This window comes from Oncorhynchus masou, chromosome 28, assembly GCF_036934945.1.
Source record: "Oncorhynchus masou masou isolate Uvic2021 chromosome 28, UVic_Omas_1.1, whole genome shotgun sequence".
Classification (NCBI taxonomy): Eukaryota; Metazoa; Chordata; class Actinopteri; order Salmoniformes; family Salmonidae; genus Oncorhynchus; species Oncorhynchus masou.
Window position 1 is genome coordinate 8,024,244 of NC_088239.1, and position 26,554 is coordinate 8,050,797.

Consider the following 26,554-nt stretch of genomic DNA (forward strand, 5'->3'; position numbering starts at 1 on the left):
GTACCCAGTGTTTATAGTGAGGTTATTACCTCGTACCCCTGCACATGGACTCTACTGGTAACCAGTGTTTATAGTGAGGTTATTACCTCGTACCCCTGCACATGGACTCTACTGGTAACCAGTGTTTATAGTGAGGTTATTACCTCGTACCCCTGCACATGGACTCTACTGGTACCCAGTGTTTATAGTGAGGTTATTACCTCATACCCCTGCACATGGACTCTACTGGTACCCAGTGTTTATAGTGAGGTTATTACCTCGTACCCCTGCACATGGACTCTACTGGTAACCAGTGTTTATAGTGAGGTTATTACCTCGTACCCCTGCACATGGACTCTACTGGTAACCAGTGTTTATAGTGAGGTTATTACCTCGTACCCCTGCACATGGACTCTACTGGTACCCAGTGTTTATAGTGAGGTTATTACCTCGTACCCCTGCACATGGACTCTACTGGTACCCAGTGTTTATAGTGAGGTTATTACATCGTACCCCTGCACATGGACTCTACTGGTAACCAGTGTTTATAGTGAGGTTATTACCTCGTACCCCTGCACATGGACTCTACTGGTAACCAGTGTTTATAGTGAGGTTATTACCTCGTACCCCTGCACATGGACTCTACTGGTACCCAGTGTTTATAGTGAGGTTATTACCTCGTACCCCTGCACATGGACTCTACTGGTAACCAGTGTTTATAGTGAGGTTATTACCTCGTACCCCTGCACATGGACTCTACTGGTAACCAGTGTTTATAGTGAGGTTATTACCTCGTACCCCTGCACATGGACTCTACTGGTAACCAGTGTTTATAGTGAGGTTATTACCTCGTACCCCTGCACATGGACTCTACTGGTAACCAGTGTTTATAGTGAGGTTATTACCTCGTACCCCTGCACATGGACTCTACTGGTAACCAGTGTTTATAGTGAGGTTATTACCTCGTACCCCTGCACATGGACTCTACTGGTAACCAGTGTTTATAGTGAGGTTATTACCTCGTACCCCTGCACATGGACTCTACTGGTAACCAGTGTTTATAGTGAGGTTATTACCTCGTACCCCTGCACATGGACTCTACTGGTAACCAGTGTTTATAGTGAGGTTATTACATCGTACCCCTGCACATGGACTCTACTGGTAACCAGTGTTTAAAGTGAGGTTATTACCTCGTACCCCTGCACATGGACTCTACTGGTAACCAGTGTTTATAGTGAGGTTATTACCTCGTACCCCTGCACATGGACTCTACTGGTAACCAGTGTTTATAGTGAGGTTATTACCTCGTACCCCTGCACATGGACTCTACTGGTAACCAGTGTTTATAGTGAGGTTATTACATCGTACCCCTGCACATGGACTCTACTGGTAACCAGTGTTTAAAGTGAGGTTATTACCTCGTACCCCTGCACATGGACTCTACTGGTAACCAGTGTTTAAAGTGAGGTTATTACCTCGTACCCCTGCACATGGACTCTACTGGTAACCAGTGTTTAAAGTGAGGTTATTACCTCGTACCCCTGCACATGGACTCTACTGGTAACCAGTGTTTAAAGTGAGGTTATTACTTCGTACCCCTGCACATGGACTCTACTGGTACCCAGTGTTTATAGCCAGGTTATTACCTCGTACCCCTGCACATGGACTCTACTGGTAACCAGTGTTTATAGCCAGGTTATTACCTCGTACCCCTGCACATGGACTCTACTGGTAACCAGTGTTTATAGTGAGGTTATTACCTCGTACCCCTGCACATGGACTCTACTGGTAACCAGTGTTTAAAGTGAGGTTATTACCTCGTACCCCTGCACATGGACTCTACTGGTAACCAGTGTTTATAGTGAGGTTATTACCTCGTACCCCTGCACATGGACTCTACTGGTACCCAGTGTTTATAGTGAGGTTATTACCTCGTACCCCTGCACATGGACTCTACTGGTACCCAGTGTTTATAGTGAGGTTATTACCTCGTACCCCTGCACATGGACTCTACTGGTACCCAGTGTTTATAGTGAGGTTATTACCTCGTACCCCTGAACATGGACTCTACTGGTACCCAGTGTTTATAGCCAAGTTATTACCTCGTACCCCTGCACATGGACTCTACTGGTACCCAGTGTTTATAGCCAGGTTATTACCTCGTACCCCTGCACATGGACTCTACTGGTACCCAGTGTTTATAGTGAGGTTATTACCTCGTACCCCTGCACATGGACTCTACTGGTACCCAGTGTTTATAGTGAGGTTATTACCTCGTACCCCTGAACATGGACTCTACTGGTACCCAGTGTTTATAGCCAAGTTATTACCTCGTACCCCTGCACATGGACTCTACTGGTACCCAGTGTTTATAGCCAGGTTATTACCTCGTACCCCTGCACATGGACTCTACTAGTACCCAGTGTTTATAGCCAGGTTATTACCTCGTACCCCTGCACATGGACTCTACTAGTACCCAGTGTTTATAGCCAGGTTATTACCTCGTACCCCTGCACATGGACTCTACTGGTACCCAGTGTTTATAGTGAGGTTATTACCTCGTACCCCTGCACATGGACTCTACTAGTACCCAGTGTTTATAGCCAGGTTATTACCTCGTACCCCTGCACATGGACTCTACTGGTACCCAGTGTTTATAGTGAGGTTATTACCTCGTACCCCTGCACATGGACTCTACTAGTATCCAGTGTATAGTTAAGTTATTACCTCATACCCCTGCACATGGACTCTACTGGTACCCAGTGTTTATAGTGAGGTTATTAACACGTACCCCTGCACATGGACTCTACTGGTACCCAGTGTTTATAGTCAGGTTATTACCTCGTACCCCTGCACATGGACTCTACTGGTACCCAGTGTTTATAGCCAGGTTATTACCTCGTACCCCTGCACATGGACTCTACTGGTACACAGTGTTTATACTGAGGTTATTACCTCGTACCCCTGCACATGGACTCTACTGGTACCCAGTGTTTATAGTGAGGTTATTACCTCGTACCCCTGCACATGGACTCTACTGGTACCCAGTGTTTATAGTGAGGTTATTACCTCGTACCCCTGCACATGGACTCTACTGGTACCCAGTGTTTATAGCCATGTTATTACCTCTTACCCCTGCACATGGACACTACTGGTACCCAGTGTTTATATTCATGTGATTACCTCGTACCCCTGCACATGGACTCTACTAGTACCCAGTGTTTATAGTGAGGTTATTACCTCGTACCCCTGCACATGGACTCTACTGGTACCCAGTGTTTATAGTGAGGTTATTACCTCATACCCCTGCACATGGACTCTACTAGTACCCAGTGTTTATAGTGAGGTTATTACCTCGTACCCCTGCACATGGACTCTACTGGTACCCAGTGTTTATAGCCAGGTTATTACCTCATACCCCTGCACATGGACTCTACTGGTACCCAGTGTTTATAGTGAGGTTATGACCTCGTACCCCTGCACATGGACTCTACTAGTACCCAGTGTTTATAGTGAGGTTATTACCTCGTACCCCTGCACATGGACTCTACTGGTACCCAGTGTTTATAGCCAGGTTATTACCTCGTACCCCTGCACATGGACTCTACTGGCACCCAGTGTTTATAGTGAGGTTATTACCTCGTACCCCTGCACATGGACTCTACTAGTACCCAGTTTATAGTCAAGTTATCGTTATCGCTAATTGTGTATTTATTATTACTTTTATTATTACGTGTTTTACTTTTCTATTATTTCTATATTTCCTTTCTGTCTGCGTTGTTGGGAAAGACCCATAAGTAAACATTTCACTGTTAGTCTACATCTGTTGTTTACGAAGCATGTGACGATCAAACGTTTGATTGATTTGATTTGACTGGCTGTATCAAACCCTAAAATAATCATGCTTTCAAGCATATCAGATTGCATGTTGTATGCGAAAGGTATTCTCTACAGACTTCCAGTATTATTGAGGCTATGAAAAGCACCTCAGAGCTCTGACACACTGGGTTGGATTAAACCAACATCTCAGGGCACAACAGGGACTGTGAAGTGACATACACACAAACACTCTATCACACTCTAACACACACAATCTACACAAAAAATGATTATTTAGTTGGATTGTTTGTATATCGTTGTCTGTTACATTTGTGTGACTGACAGTGTTTTGTTACTTGTGGTGTTTTATGTTTTTTGCCCCCATGAAGAATAGCTGCTGCTTCGGCTAATGGGAATCTGAATAAAACTACAATCATCAGTCAGTCATTGGGTTATCCAGAAACCTCTCTCTGCAATCTCTGCTTTCATTGCTACCCTTCGAGTGAAGGATGCAGAGGCCATTCTCTGTTGAACTGTTATGGAGCGAATCACAAATGTGACACGGCGGGATCCTCCGGGAACAACTCCGCACCACCATAATGTGATATACACACAACACACACACACACACACACACACACACACACACACACACACACACACACACACACACACACACACACACACACACACACACACACACATAATGGCCTACGCACAGGGCAGAGGACCCCAGAAACAGGCATCAGCCCAACTCAGTTTGCTCAGTTATACTGTGAGCTGAGTGTGTATTTGTCATTTAATCAAACCCAAATCCCACAGTGCTTATTAACATACCAGGGCTGAATGTGGGATGCTTTAAAAAGTCATACCAGGGAAATCCGGACAAGGACATTACCAGAACTCTGCCAGAACGATCTCTCTCCTCTCTTCACTCCCTCCCTCCCTCACCCCCCACCCACACGGATAAGTGCTTACAAGGCAAACCGTTAAGCGTTGAGATTTTTCTCTGTCTCCGCTCTCGCCCCCCCCCTCTCTCTCTCTCTCTCTCTCTCTCTCTCTCTCCTCTTTTTCTGTCCTCTCTCTCTCTCTCTCTTTCTCTCTCGCTCCTCTTTTTCTCTCTCTCTCTCTTGCTCCTCTTTTTCTCTCTCTCTGTACCATCTTTTTCTCTCTCTCATTTTCGGTCTTCTCTCTCTCAAGTCAATTCAATTTCAATCTAAGGGCTTTATTGGCATGGTAAAGTAAAGGGGCTTTATTGGCATGGTAAAGTACAGGGGCTTTATTGGCATGGGAAACATATGTTTACATTGTCAAATCAAGTGAAATAAATGATAAACACTTAGTGAAATAAACAATAAAAAATTAACAGTAAACATTACACTTACAAAATGTCAAATGTCATATGACGTCTACATACAGTGTTGTAATGATGTGCAAATAGTTAAAGTAGTTAAAGTACCAAATAAATAAACATAAATGTTGGTTGTATTTACAATGGTGTGTGTTCTTCACTGGTTGACCTTTTCTTGTGGCAACAGGTCACACATTGCTGCTGTGATTGTACACTGTGGTATTTCAACCAATAGATATGGGAGTTCATCAAAATTTGATTTGTTTTTTTCAAATACTTTGTGGGTCTGTGTAATCAGAGGGAAATATGTGTCTCTAACATGGTCATACATTGGGCAGGAGGTTAGGAAGTGCAGCTCAGTTTCCACCTCATTTTGTGGGCAATGTGCACATAGCCTGTCTTCTCTTGAGAGCCAAGTCTGCCTATGGCGGCCTTTCTCAATAGCAAGGCTATGCTCACTGAGTCTGTACGTAGAGAAGATTTCCTTAATTTTGGGACAGTCACAATGGTCAGGTATTCGACAACTGTGTATTCTCTGTTTAGGGCCAAATAGCATTAGAGTTTTCTTTGTAAATTATTTCCAATGTGTGTCACTGTCAAGTGATTGCCTTCTTATTTTCTCATGATTTGGTTCTAATTGTGTTGCTGTTGCTGTCCACGGGCTCTGTGGGGTCTGCTTGTGAACAGAGCTCCAGGACCAGCTTGCTTAGGGAGCTCTTCTCCAGGTGATAGCTTTGTTATGGAACGTTTGGGATTGCTTCCTTTTAGGTGGTTGTAGTATCTTTTCTGGATCTTGATAATTAGCGGGTGTCGGCCTAATTCTGCTCTGCATGCATTGTTTGGTGTTTTACGTTGTACACACAGGATATTTTTGCAGAATTCTTCATGCAGGGTCTCAATTTGGCGTTTGTCCCATTTTGTGAATTCTTTGTAGTTGAGCGGACCGCAGACCTCACAACCCTAAAGGGCAATGGGTTCTTTAACTGATTAAATTTTTTTTTGCCAGATCCTAATTGGTATGTCAAATGTTATGTTCCTTTTGATGGCATTGAATGCCCTTCTTGCCTTGTCTCTCAGATTCTTCAGAGCTTTGTGGAAATTACCTGTGGTGCTGATGTTTAGGCCGAGGTATGTATAGTTGTTTGTGTGCTCTAGGGCAACTGTGTCTAGATGGAATTTGTATTTGTGGTCCTGGGAACTGGATCTTTTTTTGGAACACCATTATTTTTTGTCTTGCTGAGACTTACTGTCAGGGCCCAGGTCTGTGCAGGGCCCAGGTCTGACAGAGCCCAGGTCTGTGCAGGGCCCAGGTCTGTGCAGGGCCCAAGTCTGTGCAGGGCCCAGGTCTGTGCAGGGTCCAGGTCTTACAGAATCTGTACATAAGATCTAAGTGCTGCTTTAGATCCTCCTAGGTTGGGGAACAGGACACAGTAGTCATTTGACTTCAAAACGTTTGACCCAAGTTAAACAATTTAAAGACAATGCAACCAAATACTAATTGAGTGTATGTAAACGTCTGACCCACTGGGAATGTGATGAAAGAAATAAAAGCTGAAATAAATCACTCTCTCTACTATTATTCGGACATTTCACATTCTTAAAATAATGTGGTGATCCTAACTGACCTAAGACAGGGAATTTTTACTTCGATTAAATGTCAGGAATTGTGGAAAAACTGTGCTTAAATGTCTTTGGCGAAGGTGTATGTAAACTTCCGACTTCAGGATGGGAAACCTGATGGGAAACCTGATGGGGCTATGGGAAATACTGCCCCCTTTGGATGAATTGCCCAAAGTAAACTTTAAAAAAAACTGTAAAAAATTGCTAATATATGCATATAATAATTATTATTGAATAGAAAACACTCTAAAGCTTCTAAAACCGTTCGACTTATGTCTGTATGTAAAGCAGAACTCACAGGGCAGCCATTCTCCCAAACTCTCTCTCTCTCCTAAGAAAGTTGCTCCAACTTTGACGTCATCGCCCCCACCCTTCCCAACCAGCTATGGATCTGGAAACAGTTTCTATTTCTTCAGCAGGCTCTCGTCTTTCAATGAGACGTGGAACGGAGAAAATAGCACGAGCTTTGACTGCTTGGCGGGCAAAATACTGATGTGTCACGAGTTTTCAGGTGCGCGCTCTGTGAAAAGGGTATTTTTTCCCCAGCTTGGCTGAAGAGAGTTCGTTATGTTTGATTTAATCGCCAATTGTTTTGTACGTTAAAAACATCCTAAAGCTTGATTCTGCACTTAGTTTGACCAGTTTAGTCGACATATAATATGTAAATTTGAAGTTTTGATGCGCAATTTTCATGATCAGAAGTCCTTTTTGGGGTAATTCACCTGAAGATGTTAGCTTTTGCTAATACAAAGACACACCAACAGCAACCAAACGTTATATTAGGTAAGTATAAATCCTTCCATGGCATTCTTGTCGAAGACCATCAAAGGTAAGGGAATATTTATGTTATAAAAATGTATTTTTGTCGAATCCAACATAGTAGAGAAATAATGCTAATGGCTGAGCGCCGTCTCAGATTATTGAATAGTGAACGAATTCTGTAACGTTAAAAATAAATGTAACACAGCGTTTGCATTAAGAAGAAGTGTATCTTTCTAAATATATGTAGAACATGTATATTTAGTCAAAGTTTATGATGTTTATTGCTGTTATCTGGCGTTAGCTGCAGGAGATATTTATAATTCCTCCGGTCATTTCTGCTGCATTTTTTGAACATGGCTCAATGTAAATGGAGATTTATGGATATAAATTGCATATTATTGAAAAAAACATAAATGTACTGTGTAACATGTGCTATTACTGTCATCTGATGAAGATTTTCAAAAGGTTAGTGAATTATTTTTCTTTTTATCCTGCGTTTGTGATTGTGCTATTTTGCATAGCCATGTGGCTACATATTGTATGTTTTCCTAGTGGTGGTTTAACATAAATATGTGCTATGTTTTCGCTGTAGAACATTTTAAGATTCTGACATGCTGGGTAGATGAACAAGGTGTTTATCTTTCATTTAAGCTATTGGACTTGTTAATGTGTGGAGGTTAAATATTTTTAAGAATATTTTTGCTTTCCCTGCGCCACCGTTTGAGCTGAAGGGGGGGGGGGGGGGGTTCCTAGTTGGGAACCCGTAGCCCCATATGGTTTTTTAAGCTGCATCCCTGTCTCAACCCCCGGCCCTGTGGAAAGAAATGTCTTTGTTTTTTGCCAATTTTAACTGCACATTTGTTGTTTGTGTACATGGATTTAATAATGTCGTATGTTTTTCCCCAACACCTCTTTCCATCAGTTTGTATAGCAGACCCTTTTTTTAAATCAACAAAACACAAGAAGACTTTGCCTTTATTTAGGTTTGTTTGTTTGTCAATTAGGGTGTGCGGGGATAATACGTGTTCTGTTGTATGGGAATTTGGTAAAACGCCAATTTGACATTTGCTCAGTACATTGTTTTTGCTGAGTCTGCTGTTAATGATAATGCAGTGGATTTTCCCAAGGTTGCTGTTGACGCATATCCCACGGTAGATATTGTGGTCAAATTTGTCTCCACTTTTGTGGATTGGGGTGATCAGTCCTTGGTTCCAAATATTGGGGAATATGCCAGAGCAGAGGATGATGTTAAAGAGTTTAAGTATAGCCAATTGGAATTTGTGGTCTGTGTATTTTGTCACTTCATTTAGGATACCATCAACACCATAGGCCTTTTTGGGTTGGAGGGTTTGTATTTGTCTTGTATTTCATTCAATGAAATTGGAGAATCCAGTGTGTTCTAGTAATCTTTAATAGTTGATTCTAAGACTGTATTAGAACATGTATATGTTTTTGCTGTTTGTCCTTTGTTATAAGGCCAAAAAGATTGGAGAATTGGTTTATCCATAACTTTCCTTTTCAGATAGATAACTATTCATGTTGTTGTTTGTTTAGAGTTTTCCAATTTTCCCAGAAGTGGTAAGATTCTATGGATTCTTCAATTACATTGAGCTGAATTCTGACTTTCTGTCTTTTTCCGTAGTGTATTTCTGTATTGTTTTAGTGGTTCACCACAGGGAAGGCGTAGACTCAGGTTATCTGGGACTCTATGTTTTTGGTTGGATAGGTTTCTCAATTTCTTTCTTAGGTTTTTGCATATGTCCTGCTGTCGTGTTGAGGTCCTTGCTGCAGGGGCGGTGGTTATGTGGTAGGTTGTCACGACTCCCCCCGAAGGTGTCTCGCCTGCCTGTTCGGGCGGCGCTCGGCGGTCGTCGTCGCCGGTCTACTAGCTGCCACCCTTTTCCTTTTCTGTTTGTTATGTCTTGTTGGTTGCACCTGTTTCTTGTTTGAGTTTTGATTCAGGACTATTTAAGCCTGTTAGGCCCGCCTGTTTTTGTGCTGGCTTGTTTTCCATTCGTCGAGTTTTGTTGCGTGTCGTGTTCCCTGCCAGTTTTGCCTAGTTTTGGGTTGGACATTTTTGAGTATCGCCTGTTGTTTTGGGCGCTTATTTTGGATACCGCTATAATGTTCGTTTTTGCCCATTATCCACTGCTCTCGGCACTTGAGTCCGCCCCCACCACTCCTGGCTGTGTGACATGGGCGGAAAGGGCATAGGTCTGATATAGGGGGGGCTATATAGGGTGTGGCCAGGGTTTGTTTGGGGTGGTCTTAGCTGGTTGGGGTGTGGCTGGTGATGCTGTGGTCTGGGTGTAGGTCCTCTTGGCATGGGTTCTCTCGGTGCAGGTCCTTCAGGGGGGGGTCTTGCAGGTCTGGGAGGGTGTTTCTCTGGTCTTGGCGAGGTGTCCCTTGCTCTGTTGCTCTTGTGTGCGGTGCTGGGGCTACGGTTGAGGGTCCTTCAGGGTTCTTGCAAAAGTTGGGATTGCTATCTTGTAGCGGTGGACCTGGTTGTAAAGGCTGTTCAAGTCCAGGGTGGAGTGGTGGGTAAACATTAGGTAAACATTATTATGTGTATGTGGTGAGAAGCTTGTGGTGTCCAGGGTGGAGTGGTGGGCCAGGTAAACATTAGGTTTTGAGGCAACGTCCCTAACCCACTCTATTATTTGCTTACCGCCCAAATAGGTCCACAGACGATGCAATCTCAACCACACTGCACACTGCCCTAACCCATCTGGACAAGAGGAATACCTATGTGAGAATGCTGTTCATCGACTACAGCTCGGCATTCAACACCATAGTACCCTCCAAGCTCATCATCAAGCTCGAGACCCTGGGTCTCGACCCCGCCCTGTGCAACTGGGTAATGGACTTCCTGACGGGCCGCCCCCAGGTGGTGAGGGTAGGTAACAACATCTCCTCCCCGCTGATCCTCAACACTGGGGCCCAACAAGGGTGCGTTCTGAGCCCTCTCCTGTACTCCCTGTTCACCCATGACTGCGTGGCCACGCACGCCTCCAACTCAATCATCAAGTTTGCGGACGACACAACAGTGGTAGGCTTGATTACCAACAAAGACGAGACGGCCTACAGGGAGGAGGCGAGGGCCCTCGGAGTGTGGTGTCAAGAAAATAACCTCACACTCAACGTCAACAAAACTAAGGAGATGATTGTGGACTTCAGGAAACAGCAGAGGGAACACCCCCCTATCCACATCGACGGAACAGTAGTGGAGAGAGTAGCAAGTTTTAAGTTCCTCGGCATACACATCACAGACAAACTGAATTGGTCCACTCACACAGACAGCATCGTGAAGAAGGCGCAGCAGCGCCTCTTCAACCTCAGGAGGCTGAAGAAATTCGGCTTGTCACCAAAAGCACTCACAAACTTCTACAGATGCACAATCGAGAGCATCCTGGCGGGCTGTATCACCGCCTGGTACGGCAACTGCTCCGCCCTCAACCGTAAGGCTCTCCAGAGGGTAGTGAGGTCTGCACAACGCATCACCGGGGGCAAACTACCTGCCCTCCAGGACACCTACACCACCCGATGTTACAGGAAGGCCATAAAGATCATCAAGGACATCAACCACCCGAGCCACTGCCTGTTCACCCCGCTATCATCCAGAAGGCGAGGTCAGTACAGGTGCATCAAAGCTGGGACCGAGAGACTGAAAAACAGCTTCTATCTCAAGGCCATCAGACTGTTAAACAGCCACCACTAACATTGAGTGGCTGCTGCCAACACACTGACACTGACTCAACTCCAGCCACTTTAATAATGGGAATTGATGGGAAATGATGTAAATATATCACTAGCCACTTTAAACAATGCTACCTTATATAATGTTACTTACCCTACATTATTCATCTCATATGCATATGCATATACTGTACTCTATATCATCGACTGCATCCTTATGTAATACATGTATCACTAGCCACTTTAACTTTGCCACTTTGTTTACATACTCATCTTATATGTATATACTGTACTCGATACCATCTACTGTATCTTGCCTATGCTGCTCTGTACCATCACTCATTCATATATCCTTATGTACATATTCTTTATCCCCTTACACTGTGTATAAGACAGTAGTTTTGGAATTGTTAGTTAGATTACTTATTGGTTATTCCTGCATTGTCGGAACTAGAAGCACAAGCATTTCGCTACACTCGCATTAACATCTGCTAACCATGTGTATGTGACAAATAAAATTTGATTTGATTTGATTTTAAGTTAGTCAAAACAGGAACATTTTCTGGCTGGAAATGAATGACAAAATTATTTCAACAGAGAAAAATGTCCTCATGTGTGCTACATCCCCCAATAGAATCCCAATACTTTAACAATGGTATAAAGGCCCTTCTTGCCTCGTCACTCAGCTCGCTCACAGCTTTGTAGAGGTTACCAGTGGCGCTGATGTTTAGGCCGATGTTTTCTCTCCCTCTCGCTCTGTCTCCGCTCTCTCCCCCTTCTCCCCCCTCTGTGTCTCCTCTCTCTCTGTCAATATCTCTCTTTCTGTCAATCTCTCTCTCTCTCTCTGTCAATATCTCTCTTTCTGTCAATCTCTCTCTGTCTCTCTCTCTCTCTCTCTCTCTGTTTCTCTCTCTCTCTCTCTCTCTCTCTCTCTCTCTCTGTCTCTCTCTCTCTCTCTCTCTCTCTGTCTCTCTCTCTGTCTCTCTCTCTCTGTGTCTCTCTCTCTGTCTCTCTCTGTCTCTCTCTCTCTCTGTCTCTCTCTCTCTGTCTCTCTCTCTGTCTCCGCTCTCTCCCCCTTCTCCCCCTCTGTGTCTCCTCTCTCTCTCTCTGTCAATATCTCTCTTTCTGTCAATCTCTCTCTCTCTGTCAATATCTCTCTTTCTGTCAATCTCTCTCTCTCTGTCAATATCTATCTTTCTGTCAATCTCTCTCTCTCTCTGTCTCTCTCTCTGTCTCACTCTCTCTCTTTCTCCGTCTCTGTCTCTGTCTGTCTCTCTGTCTCTCTCTCTCTCTGTTTCTCTCACTCTCTCTCTCTCTGTCTCTCTCTCTCTGTCTCTCTCTCTCTCTGTCTCTCTCTCTCTCTCTCTGTCTCCGCTCTCTCCCCCTTCTCCCCCCTCTGTGTCTCCTCTCTCTCTCTCTGTCAATATCTCTCTTTCTGTCAATCTCTCTCTCTCTCTCTGTCAATATCTCTCTTTCTGTCAATCTCTCTCTCTCTCTCTCTGCCTCTGTCTCTCTCTCTCTCTCTCTCTGTCTCTCTCTCTCTCTCTTTTCTCCGTCTCTGTCTCTGTCTCTGTCTCTGTCTCTCTGTCTCTGTCTCTGTCTCTCTGTCTCTCTGTCTCTCTGTCTCTCTGTCTCTGTCTCTGTTTATATATTTCTTGTGATGGGTTATTTATTAAGTTGTTTCATGTTCATGAGCATTATCCAAACAACACAGTGGTCTTGAAAGTGCGAAAAGCACTCTGACCGCTTTCATCCATGTATTTCATTAAAATCATTAGCGTTTTGTGTTTTCACAAAGGCAAGTGTACTGTAGACTACTGAATAAAGCAAGTGTACTGTAGACTACTGAATACGGCAAGTGTACTGTAGGCTACTGAATAAAGCAAGTGTACTGTAGGCTACTGAATAAGGCAAGTGTACTGTAGGCTACTGAATAAGGCAAGTGTACTGTAGACTACTGAATAAGGCAAGTGTACTGTAGGCTACTGAATAAGGCAAGTGTACTGTAGACTACTGAATAAGGCAAGTGTACTGTAGGCTACTGAATAAGGCAAGTGTACTGTAGACTACTGAATAAGCACTTTCTCTGGGATGTTATAGAGAAATGCTTAGTGATGTAATGGATGCTGGGATATCTTGGAGAGCTACCCTGACTTTAGCTGTAGTGCAAGTCTGGGACTTGCACTCCTGATGTGAAAACTGGTCATGATTTATGGGGTCAATAGCTGATGAATTGCAAGATTGGAGGAACTGTCATTTTTTTCCCATCGCTCAGCAGAACTCTGTGGGTTGGTTGTTGGACTTGAACTTTCGTCAAGGTTTTTCTGATCTTGAGCTTCTGTCTCCACACATACTGTATTGACCCAAATGTTAGCCGTTTGTGTATGACAGACCCATATGGTGATTTTCTATTTGGGACTGTACACTGCCTTCAAAAAGTCGTCATACCCCTTGACGTATTCCACATTTTATTGTGTTATTGTCATGATCGTTGTATTGAGGAGACCAAAGCGCAGCGTGGTGTGAATGCATGATTCAACGCTTGATGAAAAAAACACAAATTATACTAAAACCAACAAACCAACAAACCAACAGTGACCGCTATAGCAACTGAGTGCTAACTTGCAACATAACATAGACAATGACCCACGAACCACAATACAAAACAGGCTACCTAAATATGGTTCCCAATCAGAGACAACGACAAACACCTGCCTCTAATTGAGAACCATATCAGGCCAAAAAACATAGAAATAAACAAACTAGACATACAACATAGAATGCCCACTCATATCACACCCTGACCAAACAAAACATAGAAACAAACAACGCGTGTGACAGTTAAAGCCTGAATTCAAAATGGATTAAATAGATTTGTTTCTCTCGCCCATCTACACACAATACCCCATAATGACGAAGTCAGAAAAAAATGAAATTCTTGCAAATGTATTGAACTTTAAATAAACTGCACATTCACACCCCTGAGTGAATATATGTTCGATTCATATCTGGCAGTGATTACAGCTGTGAGTCTTTCTGGGTAAGTCTCTAAGAGCTTTGCACACCTGGATTGTACAATATTTTTTACACATTATTCTTCATGTTCTGTCAAGTTGGTTGTTGATCATTGCTGGAAAGTAATTTTCAAGTCTTGCCATAAATGTTCAAGCTGATTTTAAGTCCAAACTGAAACTAGGCCACTGAGGAACATTCAAAGTCGTCTTGGTAAGCAACTCCAGTCCATATTTGGCCCTGTGTTTCAGGTCATTGTCCTGCTGAAAGTTGAATGTCTCCCAGTTTCTGTTGGTAATTTAGACTGAACCAGATTTTTCTCTAGGATTTTTTTTATCCTAAAAAACTCGCTAGTCCTTGTCGATGATAAGCATACCCATAACATGATGCAGCCACCACCATGCTTGAAAATAAAGAGTGGTACTCAGCAGAAGCTGTGTGGGTAAAATCACTGGGGAAACCAAGGCAGAAAAAAAAGCCATATTACAAACTATGTGTTGTGAAAATTGCCTTGTGTTCTCTATAACCTGTTAGTTCATATGCATTGCGACAGTGATATATAGGCCTAAAAGCTGAGACAATTAGAAGACACAGTGGCAGATTTTTTTATTTTACCTTTATTTAACTAGGCAAGTCAGTTAAGAACAAATTCTTATTTTCAATGACGGCCTAGGAACAGTCTGTTCAGGGGCAGAAAGACAGATTTGTACCTTGTCAGCTCGGGGATTTGAACTTGCAACCTTCCGGTTACTAGTCATTCCGGTTACTAGTCATTCCGGTTACTAGTCATTCCGGTTACTAGTCATTCCGGTTACTCGTCATTCCGGTTACTCGTCATTCCGGTTACTCTAACCACTAGGCTACCCTGCCGCCCAAATTAAATCAAACCACACTTTTGTTTCATTGCAAAAACCGGAGAACAACATCTGTCTGGTGGTGTCCACAGAGCATATTGAATGTAACAAACAGTAACATAACTTACAGCAAGGTCAAGCAAGTTAATGTTTCCAACATTTACAGACTACTAAACAACTATTGATTTAGAACCAGGGAGAGTTACCGCAAGTTGCAAAGAAAACAGGAGCTGCCTCCACTATTCCTTGCACCATTTCAACTTCAACATTTCATCAATTAACCTATGCTTTGTCTAATACAGTGACAACTAATATACCAAAAACGATTTAGTCCAGTCAATATAAGCTAAATATGATGTGGCTGTCCATGGTTCATATTGAACTCCCATTCACTCAGGCCAGGGTTCACAGTGTGTGAATTAATGGTTGGATCAGAATTGCTAATATAATCATTGGCCAGTAAATAGAATTAAGTAAAACCTAGCTTGCCTCCGGAGGACAACAACATAACAAGATGAAACAATCAAAGTTGTTTCTGTCAATGACATATTGCTCTCAATGTGATGTGATTGGTGGGAAGCCAAATCCAAAATGGCTTCCATTGACACTTTTTATTGGTGCGCCAGGGCCATTCACAGTTGAGCTCAATGCTGATTGGCTATTATTTATTAATTTATTTTACAAAGGGAGGCCAAATGCTCAATGGCTTCCTTTACATTCAATGCTACGTGCTGCAACAATGTCAATTCTATTTTTGACCAGACAGCATCAGAAAGATGGCCTTCACACACAGAGACAGAGGGGCACTGTTTCGCTCACTTTCTCCAGTGAGACACATTCAGCTTCTTACGAATTAAAAGGAAATTATGAAACGCAGAGAAACAAAAGATGATATTATATGTTTTATATTTTTGGGGGGGAAGCCTGGCTTCACTTGGAATCCATGAATACACACCACTTGTGCTGATGATGGGTTGTGCTGGTTTTGCCTCATGGTGAAATCCCTGAGAGGTTTCAGTCCTCTCTGGCAACTGAGTTAGGAAGGACGCCTGCATCTTTATAGTGACTGGGTGTAAATTGACCAAAAATTGGTCAAAGTTTAAATTTACGTTGCTATTTTTTTTATTTAACCTTATTTAACTAGGCAAGTCAGTTATGAACAAATTCTTATTTTACAATGACGGCCTACACCACCCAAACCCAGATGATGCTGGACCAATTGGACACCGCCTGTAGTTATGCCTCTAACACAGACCGCTGCCCCACTCAGGAGCCCAAGAGGCTATTGCCTCTTCTTCTGTGTTGCTCCGGTTCCACACCTCTGCCTAGCTTCTCAAGAAACTGATCCGCCTCGGCTGGTGTTTAAAAAATGTAGGAACAATCGCCATGGGAGACCCGCAGGAGCGCTGGAAAGATGATTCCATACCGGATAGCCTTAGCCCGTAGCCTTCGCTTGACACTGTCAAAGCATTGCTGCCGCTTGTGGACTTCCATGGAGAGATCTGGGAAGAACATAACTTGCAGATTCTTGTAGAGTTCTCTCCCTTTCACCCTGGCTGCATTCACCACGCGCATCTCATCTTTATAGTTTAAGAACGTCATTATCAGAGCCCTCGGGGGTGTCTGATCGTGGGCCAGAAATCTGATGAGCTCAATGATCAAAGGAGAGCGGAGTGGCTCCATCTCCAGAGCCTCGGGATGCCACCTCTCTAGGAATGAGCAAGAATCGCTCCCCTAAGCGCCTTCGGGGAGATGTACTAGTCTCAACTTCGATCTCCTGTTGCAGCCCTCCAAATCAACTAGTCCAGTGGTAAGCGATTCAACGTTTTCCTCAAGAGTGGTGGTCGTTGCCTGCAGGGTTATAATGTCTTTGGTTCCAGAGACACGTACCACAGCCTGAGAGATTTGCCCAGCACATTCTTTGACTTCCTTAACGTTGTCTTTGGTTCCAGAGACACGTACCACAGCCTGAGAGATTTGCCCAGCACATTCTTTGACTTCCTTAACGTTGTCTTTGGTTCCAGAGACACGTACCACAGCCTGAGAGATTTGCCCAGCACATTCTTTGACTTCCTTAACATTGTTCATGGTTCCAGAGACACGTACCACAGCCTGAGAGATTTGCCCAGCACATTCTTTGACTTCCTTAACGTTGTCTTTGGTTCCAGAGACATGTACCACAGCCTGAGAGATTTGCCCAGTACATTCTTTGACTTCCTTAACATTGTCTTTGGTTCCAGAGACACGTACCACAGCCTGAGAGATTTGCCCAGCACATTCTTTGACTTCCTTAACATTGTCTTTGGTTCCAGAGACACGTACCACAGCCTGAGAGATTTGCACATTCTTTGATTTCCTTTTTAAGGTTGTCCACTGCAGACAGTACATTTTCGAATTTGATAGAGAATTCTGTATCTTTGATGGCCTTGAGGATATCTTCGGAGCTAACGGAACTGTAAGTGTTTATCGCCACAGTCCTGCTTCCACCACTAGCACATGAAGCTAGAACGGTGCCTTCGTCCTCAGACTCTAAACTTTCACTCGTTAAGTCTGGCTTTTTGGTGTGACTTTTCTTTTGTCGGCAATGTGGGTTTCGGAAGCTAATCATCTATTACTGCCTTTCCTGGTAAGTTGCTGCAGACACCTTGGGGAAACGACAGAAAGGGCAGACTCATTCCTCTTGCGTTCACAGCCATATAAGGAGATCATGAAAGACAGAGCCTCAAAAATCCTTGTCATTTCCTGGATGCCAAGTCATCTTGGTTTTGCCTGAAGCTCACGTTAAAGGGCACGCACAGAGAAGATATTTGTATTTCTGGACACGTCAGAGTGTTTTCTTTCGAACAGTAGCAATTATATGCATAGTCGAGCATCTTTTTGTGACAAAATATCTTGTTTAAAACGGGAACGTTTTTCTTCCAAAAATGAAATAGCGCCCCCACAGGTGTAAGAGGTTAAGGGTGAACTTATTTCAGGATTTATTTCAACTTTGTAGCGGAGCTCAAAAAGATGCTGATCAGCTCTGCGCCAAACCCTCAGCTCTCTATTTTTAATTCATTTGTACACATTTTTTTAAAACAGAATTCCACTTTGATATAATAGTGTATTGTGTGTAGGACAGTTACACAACATCTACATTTAATCAATTCTAAATTCAGGCTGTAACACAACAAAATGTGGAAAAATCACGGGGTGTGACTACTTTCTGAAGGTGCTGTATACAGTATACTGTACACTGTAAGTGGATTGTCATGAATTTGACAGTCATTTACAGGCTGCTCGGTGACAAGTACAATTATGTTTTTTAATATTACAGTGTGCCTACTGTAATATAAAGACAGGTATCAACGCAAGCACTGTGTCAGGACAGACAGTACAATAACGTAATCGTATTACTACCGCAAAGCAGCATGACTCCTATGTGAGAGGCTATAAACAAGTGTTTGAAGTGAGATTAAAACCTTCACCTCTAGGGGAGACTGCGACCTAAACGCAGTGCCTTAGACCGCTCAGCCACCCTGACTGTTCATACATCAGCTGAGTATCATGGTGTTGGCAGTTCAATAACACAGACCCTGGAGCAAAAATATATGCATTCAAAGAGAACAAATCATAGTTGCTATGCTGGAAAGTAGATGGCAGGTGGTCATTCTTCCCTGTCCTCAGTGTTTTCTCCACTGAACAAAGAGACAGGATGTAGTTTATATCCAGGCCGAGCCTGTGGTTGACCAATTAGAATTCCTTGCAGTAAAATGGGGCCAATGTCCAAATAACAAGTTTCACATTTTAGGCTCAATGCATTGACAAATCGGACCATTGAGAACATGTCACATGTAGCTATGAGTCCTGGACTGAAATTCCTCCCATGTCCCTGACCCATTATTCTTCAGTTCCCCATTACAGAAAACAACTATTTCCAATAGGACATGGAACAATACTCAACCATTTAAGGGTTAGGACCTGCTGCCATTGGACCCGGCAAAATACTCAACCATTTAAGGTTTAGGATCTGCTGCCATTGGACACGGCAAAATACTCAACAATTTAAGGTTTAGGACCTGCTGCCATTGGACATGGAACAATACTCAACCATTTAAGGTTTAGGACCTGCTTCCATTCCAATCTGTCCCCTATACAATTTAAATTGATCAGGCAATCTAACCACATAGTAGTTAAATAGGTACAACATTCTCACTCACAAGTGCAACAAATATAGACTCTTACAAGGCACGCCTCAATATGTTAATGAAAGACAGCAATTTTCCCACAATGCACCATCATTTACAGGGTGCTGCAGTAAATCGTTTCACAGTTTTTTTTTCTGTTGATAATTACAAAACATGCCAGCATGTATTACAGTTTTCTGTTACAGCGTAGAGGCCAACCTACAGTACGCTAACATTCTATTCATGTTGATGTATCCCTTCATGCAATTATTGCCCCCCCCTAAAAATAATGTAGGACAGCTTTTTAATGACACTTTTTAAAGTCTCATATTTAAGTTTAAAAAAAAGGTAATGTTTATTTCTGTAAACATGTATTTGAAAGAGGGAGAAGAGAGTGACAAGTTTTGGGATTAAAGTATGTTGTAACAACATGATCATGAAGACTAAACAACTTTGACAAATCTGACATTTGAGGGCAACCCCCAGAGAGGGGAGAAGACTATCAAAGCCAAGCTGTTTGTTGATGGGGGATCTTGTTGTGAGCCCTGCGAACACAACAAATACAACAGAAAACAAATGCATTGTGCTTTACTGCGACTCTGAAAAGCTAACACTTAACAAATAGCAATGCTCAAAGCGTCAATCACCCCCCCCCCCCACCCAATTGAGGGTAGAATATAGATTTCTTTTTTTTTCAGGGGAGAAATACACGCGTTAATAGCATTAAGATTAAGGATTAATGAACATTAAGGGGATTGTGGTGGCAGGGAAGTGACTGGTTGAAATGCTGTAGTCCGTTTATAACAGAAAATCTGTTCTGTGAAACAAGCGGTATTAATTTAGGATGTCCTCCTCTGAGAGGTCCACTCTAAACAAGCAAATGCGAGAGGACTATTTTCAGATTTCAGCAGAGAGCGGGTTGATAAGTAAAAGTTTATTGACGTAAAAAAAGGACTTGATATTTCCTTAATTACTTTGTTTACCCAACTTTTCTTACATAAGCCCCCCCCTCCTCTCTGCAGCTCACAATTCTATTCAACATAGCCAATTCAAATGTTCTCTCTCCATTTATCTATCTATCTATGCATCCATCAATCTCGCTCTCAATTTTCTCTCTCCATTGTCAAATCAAAGGGGCTTTATTGTCATGGGAAACATGTGTTTCATGAATTATACAATAAACAAAAGTGAGAAGCCAAAACAGATAAATATAGGTGGTATTTACAATGTTGTTAGGGCTCTACTGATAGCTCTGTTTTCATGGCAACGGGCCACACATCTTGCTGCTGTGATTGTACATTACGGTATTTTTCCTAACAGACATGGGATTTTATCAATGTCTGATTTGATTTCAAAATATTTGTGGATCTGTGTGATCTACGGGAAATATCTTTCTCTAATATGGTCAGACCTTTGGCAGAAGGTAAGGCAGTGCAGTTCAGTTTCCACCTCATTCTGTGGACAATGTGCACATATTTTTTGTATTATTTTTTATTAACTAGGCAAGTCAGTTAAGAACAAATTGTTATTTACAATAACATCATACAGGGGAACAGTGGATGAACCGCCTTGTTCAGGGGCAGAATTAAATATTTTTTACCTCATCTTGGGGATTCGATCAAGCAACATTTCAGTTACCGACCCAACGATCTAACCGCTAGGCTAACTACCACCCCTACACTCTAACCACTAGGCTACCTACCACCCTTAAACTCTAACCACTAGGCTACCTGCCACCTCTACACTCTAACCACTAGGCTACCTGCCACCTCTACACTATAACCACTAGGCTACCTACACCCCTAAACTCTAACCACTAGGCTACCTGCCACCACTACACTCTGACCACTAGGCTACCTGCCACACCTACACTCTAACCGCTAGGCTACCTGCCACCTCTACACTCTAACCACTAGGCTACCTACCACCCCTACACTCTAACCACTAGGCTACCTACCACCCCTACACTCTAACCGCTAGGCTAACTACCACCCCTACACTCTAACCACTAGGCTACCTACCACCCTTACACTCTAACCACTAGGCTACCTGCCACCTCTACACTCTAACCACTAGGCTACCTGCCACCTCTACACTATAACCACTAGGCTACCTACCACCCTAAACTCTAACCACTAGGCTACCTGCCACCACTACACTCTGACCACTAGGCTACCTGCCACACCTACACTCTAACCGCTAGGCTACCTGCCACCTCTACACTCTAACCACTAGGCTACCTACCACCCCTACACTCTAACCACTAGGCTACCTGCCACCTCTACACTCTAACCACTAGGCAACCTGCCACCTCTACACTCTAACCACTAGGCTACCTGCCACCCCTACACTCTAACCACTAGGCTACCTGCCACCTCTACACTCTAACCACTAGGCTACCTGCCACCTCTACACTCTAACCACTAGAATACCTGCCACCCCTACACTCTAACCACTAGGCTACCTGCCACCTCTACACTCTAACCACTAGGCTACCTGCCACCTCTACACTCTAACCACTCGGCTACCTGCCACCTCTACACTCTAACCACTAGGCTACCTGCCACCTCTACACTCAAACCGCTAGGCTACATGCCTCCTCTACACTCTAACCACTAGGCTACCCTGCCACCTCTACACTCTAACCACTAGGCTACCTGCCACCCCTACAGTCTAACCACTAGGCTACCTGCCACCACTACACTCTGACCACTAGGCTACCTGCCACACCTACACTCTAACCGCTAGGCTACCTGCCACCTCTACACTCTAACCACTGGGCTACCTACCACCTATACACTCTAACCACTAGGCTACCTACCACCCCTACACTCTAACCACTAGGCTACCTGCCACCTATACACTCTAACCACTAGGCTACCTGCCACCTCTACACTCTAACCACTCGGCTACCTGCCACCTCTACACTCTAACCACTAGGCTACCTGCCACCTCTACACTCTAGCCGCTAGGCTACATGCCTCCTCTACACTCTAACCACTAGGCTACCCTGCTACCTCTACACTCTAACCGCTAGGCTACCTACCACCCCTACACTCTAACCGCTAGGCTACCTACCACCCCTACACTCTAACCACTAGGCTACCTGCCACCACTACACTCTGACCACGAGGCTACCTGCCACATCTACACTGTAACCGCTAGGCTACCTGCCACCTCTACACTCTAACCACTAGGCTACCTACCACCTCTACACTCTAACCACTAGGCTACCTACCACCCCTACACTCTAACCACTAGGCTACCTGCCAACTCTACACTCTAACCACTAGGCTACCTGCCACCTCTACACTCTAACCACTCGGCTACCTGCCACCTCTACACTATAACCACTAGGCTACCTACCACCCTAAACTCTAACCACTAGGCTACCTGCCACCACTACACTCTGACCACTAGGCTACCTGCCACACCTACACTCTAACCGCTAGGCTACCTGCCACCTCTACACTCTAACCACTAGGCTACCTACCACCCCTACACTCTAACCACTAGGCTACCTGCCACCCCTACACTCTAACCACTAGGCTACCTGCCACCTCTACACTCTAACCACTAGGCTACCTGCCACCTCTACACTCTAACCACTCGACTACCTGCCACCTCTACACTCTAACCACTAGGCTACCTGCCACCTCTACACTCTAACCACTAGGCTACCTGCCACCACTACACTCTGACCACGAGGCTACCTGCCACATCTACACTGTAACCGCTAGGCTACCTGCCACCTCTACACTCTAACCACTAGGCTACCTACCACCTCTACACTCTAACCACTAGGCTACCTACCACCCCTACACTCTGACCACGAGGCTACCTGCCACACCTACACTGTAACCGCTAGGCTACCTGCCACCTCTACACTCTAACCGCTAGGCTACCTGCCACCTCTACACTCTAACCGCTAGGCTACCTGCCACCTCTACACTCTAACCACTAGGCTACCTGCCACCTCTACACTCTAACCACTAGGCTACCTGCCACCTCTACACTCTAACCACTCGGCTACCTGCCACCTCTACACTCTAACCACTAGGCTACCTGCCACCTCTACACTCTAACCGCTAGGCTACATGCCTCCTCTACACTCTAACCACTAGGCTACCCTGCCACCTCTACACTCTAACCACTAGGCTACCTGCCACCTCTACACTCTAACCACTAGGCTACCTGCCACCTCTACACTCTAACCGCTAGGCTACATGCCTCCTCTACACTCTAACCACTAGGCTACCCTGCCACCTCTACACTCTAACCACTAGGCTACCTGCCACCTCTACACTCTAACCACTAGGCTACCTGCCACCTCTACATTCTAACCGTTAGGCTACATGCCTCCTCTACACTCTAACCACTAGGCTACCCTGCCACCTCTACACTCTAACCACTAGGCTACCTGCCACCTCTACACTCTAACCACTAGGCTACCTGCCACCCCTACACTCTAACCACTAGGCTACCTGCCACCACTACACTCTGACCACTAGGCTACCTGCCACACCTACACTCTAACCGCTAGGCTACCTGCCACCTCTACACTCTAACCACTGGGCTACCTACCACCTATACACTCTAACCACTAGGCTACCTACCACCCCTACACTCTAACCACTAGGCTACCTGCCACCTATACACTCTAACCACTAGGCTACCTGCCACCTCTACACTCTAACCACTCGGCTACCTGCCACCTCTACACTCTAACCACTAGGCTACCTGCCACCTCTACACTCTAGCCGCTAGGCTACATGCCTCCTCTACATTCTAACCACTAGGCTACCCTGCTACCTCTACACTCTAACCGCTAGGCTACCTACCACCCCTACACTCTAACCGCTAGGCTACCTACCACCCCTACACTCTAACCACTAGGCTACCTGCCACCACTACACTCTGACCACGAGGCTACCTGCCACACCTACACTGTAACCGCTAGGCTACCTGCCACCTCTACACTCTAACCACTAGGCTACCTACCACCTCTACACTCTAACCACTAGGCTACCTACCACCCCTACACTCTAACCACTAGGCTACCTGCCAACTCTACACTCTAACCACTAGGCTCCCTGCCACCACTACACTCTAACCACTAGGCTACCCTGCCACCTCTACACTCTAACCACTAGGCTACCTGCCACCTCTACACTCTAACCACTAGGCTACCTGCCACCTCTACATTCTAACCGCTAGGCTACATGCCTCCTCTACACTCTAACCACTAGGCTACCCTGCCACCTCTACACTCTAACCACTAGGCTACCTGCCACCTCTACACTCTAACCACTAGGCTACCTGCCACCCCTACACTCTAACCACTAGGCTACCTGCCACCACTACACTCTGACCACTAGGCTACCTGCCACACCTACACTCTAACCGCTAGGCTACCTGCCACCTCTACACTCTAACCACTGGGCTACCTACCACCTATACACTCTAACCACTAGGCTACCTACCACCCCTACACTCTAACCACTAGGCTCCCTGCCACCACTACACTCTAACCACTAGGCTACCCTGCCACCTCTACACTCTAACCACTAGGCTACCTGCCACCTCTACACTCTAACCACTAGGCTACCTGCCACCTCTACATTCTAACCGCTAGGCTACATGCCTCCTCTACACTCTAACCACTAGGCTACCCTGCCACCTCTACACTCGAAACCACTAGGCTACCTGCCACCTCTACACTCTAACCACTAGGCTACCTGCCACCCCTACACTCTAACCACTAGGCTACCTGCCACCACTACACTCTGACCACTAGGCTACCTGCCACACCTACACTCTAACCGCTAGGCTACCTGCCACCTCTACACTCTAACCACTGGGCTACCTACCACCTATACACTCTAACCACTAGGCTACCTACCACCCCTACACTCTAACCACTAGGCTACCTGCCACGTATACACTCTAACCGCTAGGCTACCTGCCACCTCTACACTCTAACCACTGGGCTACCTACCACCTATACACTCTAACCACTAGGCTACCTACCACCCCTACACTCTAACCACTAGGCTACCTGCCACGTATACACTCTAACCACTAGGCTACCTGCCACCTCTACACTCTAACCACTCGGCTACCTGCCACCTCTACACTCTAACCACTAGGCTACCTGCCACCTCTACACTCTAGCCGCTAGGCTATATGCCACCTCTACACTCTAACCACTAGGCTACCCTGCTACCTCTACACTCTAACCGCTAGGCTACCTACCACCCCTACACTCTAACCGCTAGGCTACCTGCCACACCTACACTCTAACTGCTAGGCTACCTGCCACCTCTACACTCTAACCACTAGGCTACCTACCACCTCTACACTCTAACCACTAGGCTACCTACCACCCCTACACTCTAACCACTAGGCTACCTGCCACCTCTACACTCTAACCACTAGGCTACCTACCACCTCTACACTCTAACCACTAGGCTACCTACCACCCCTACACTCTAACCACTAGGCTACCTGCCACCTCTACACTCTAACCACTAGGCTACCTGCCACCTCTACACTCTAACCACTAGGCTACCTGCCACCCCTACACTCTAACCACTAGGCTACCTGCCACCTCTACACTCTAACCACTAGGCTACCTGCCACCTCTTCACTCTAACCGCTAGGCTACATGCCACCTCCACACTCTAACCACTAGGCTACCTGCCACCTCTACACTCTAACCACTAGGCTACATGCCACCCCTACACTCTAACCGCTAGGCTACCTGCCACCTCTACACTCTAACCGTTAGGCTACATGCCACCACTACACTCTAACCGCTAGGCTACCTGCCACCTCTACACTCTAACCCCTAGGCTACCTACCACCTCTACACTCTAACCACTAGGCTACATGCCACCCCTACACTCTAACCGCTAGGCTACCTGCCACCTCTACACTCTAACCGCTAGGCTACCTGCCACCTCTACACTCTAACCGCTAGGCTACCTGCCACCTCTACACTCTAACCACTAGGCTACCTACCACCTCTACACTCTAACCGCTAGGCTACCTGCCACCTCTACACTCTAACCGCTAGGCTACATGCCACCTCTACACTCTAACCGCTAGGCTACCTGCCACCTCTACACTCTAACCGCTAGGCTACATGCCACCTCTACACTCTAGCCGCTAGGCTACATGCCACCTCTACACTCTAACCGCTAGGCTACCTGCCACCTCTACACTCTAACCACTAGGCTACCTGCCACCCCTACACTCTAACCACTAGGCTACCTGCCACCTCTACACTCTAA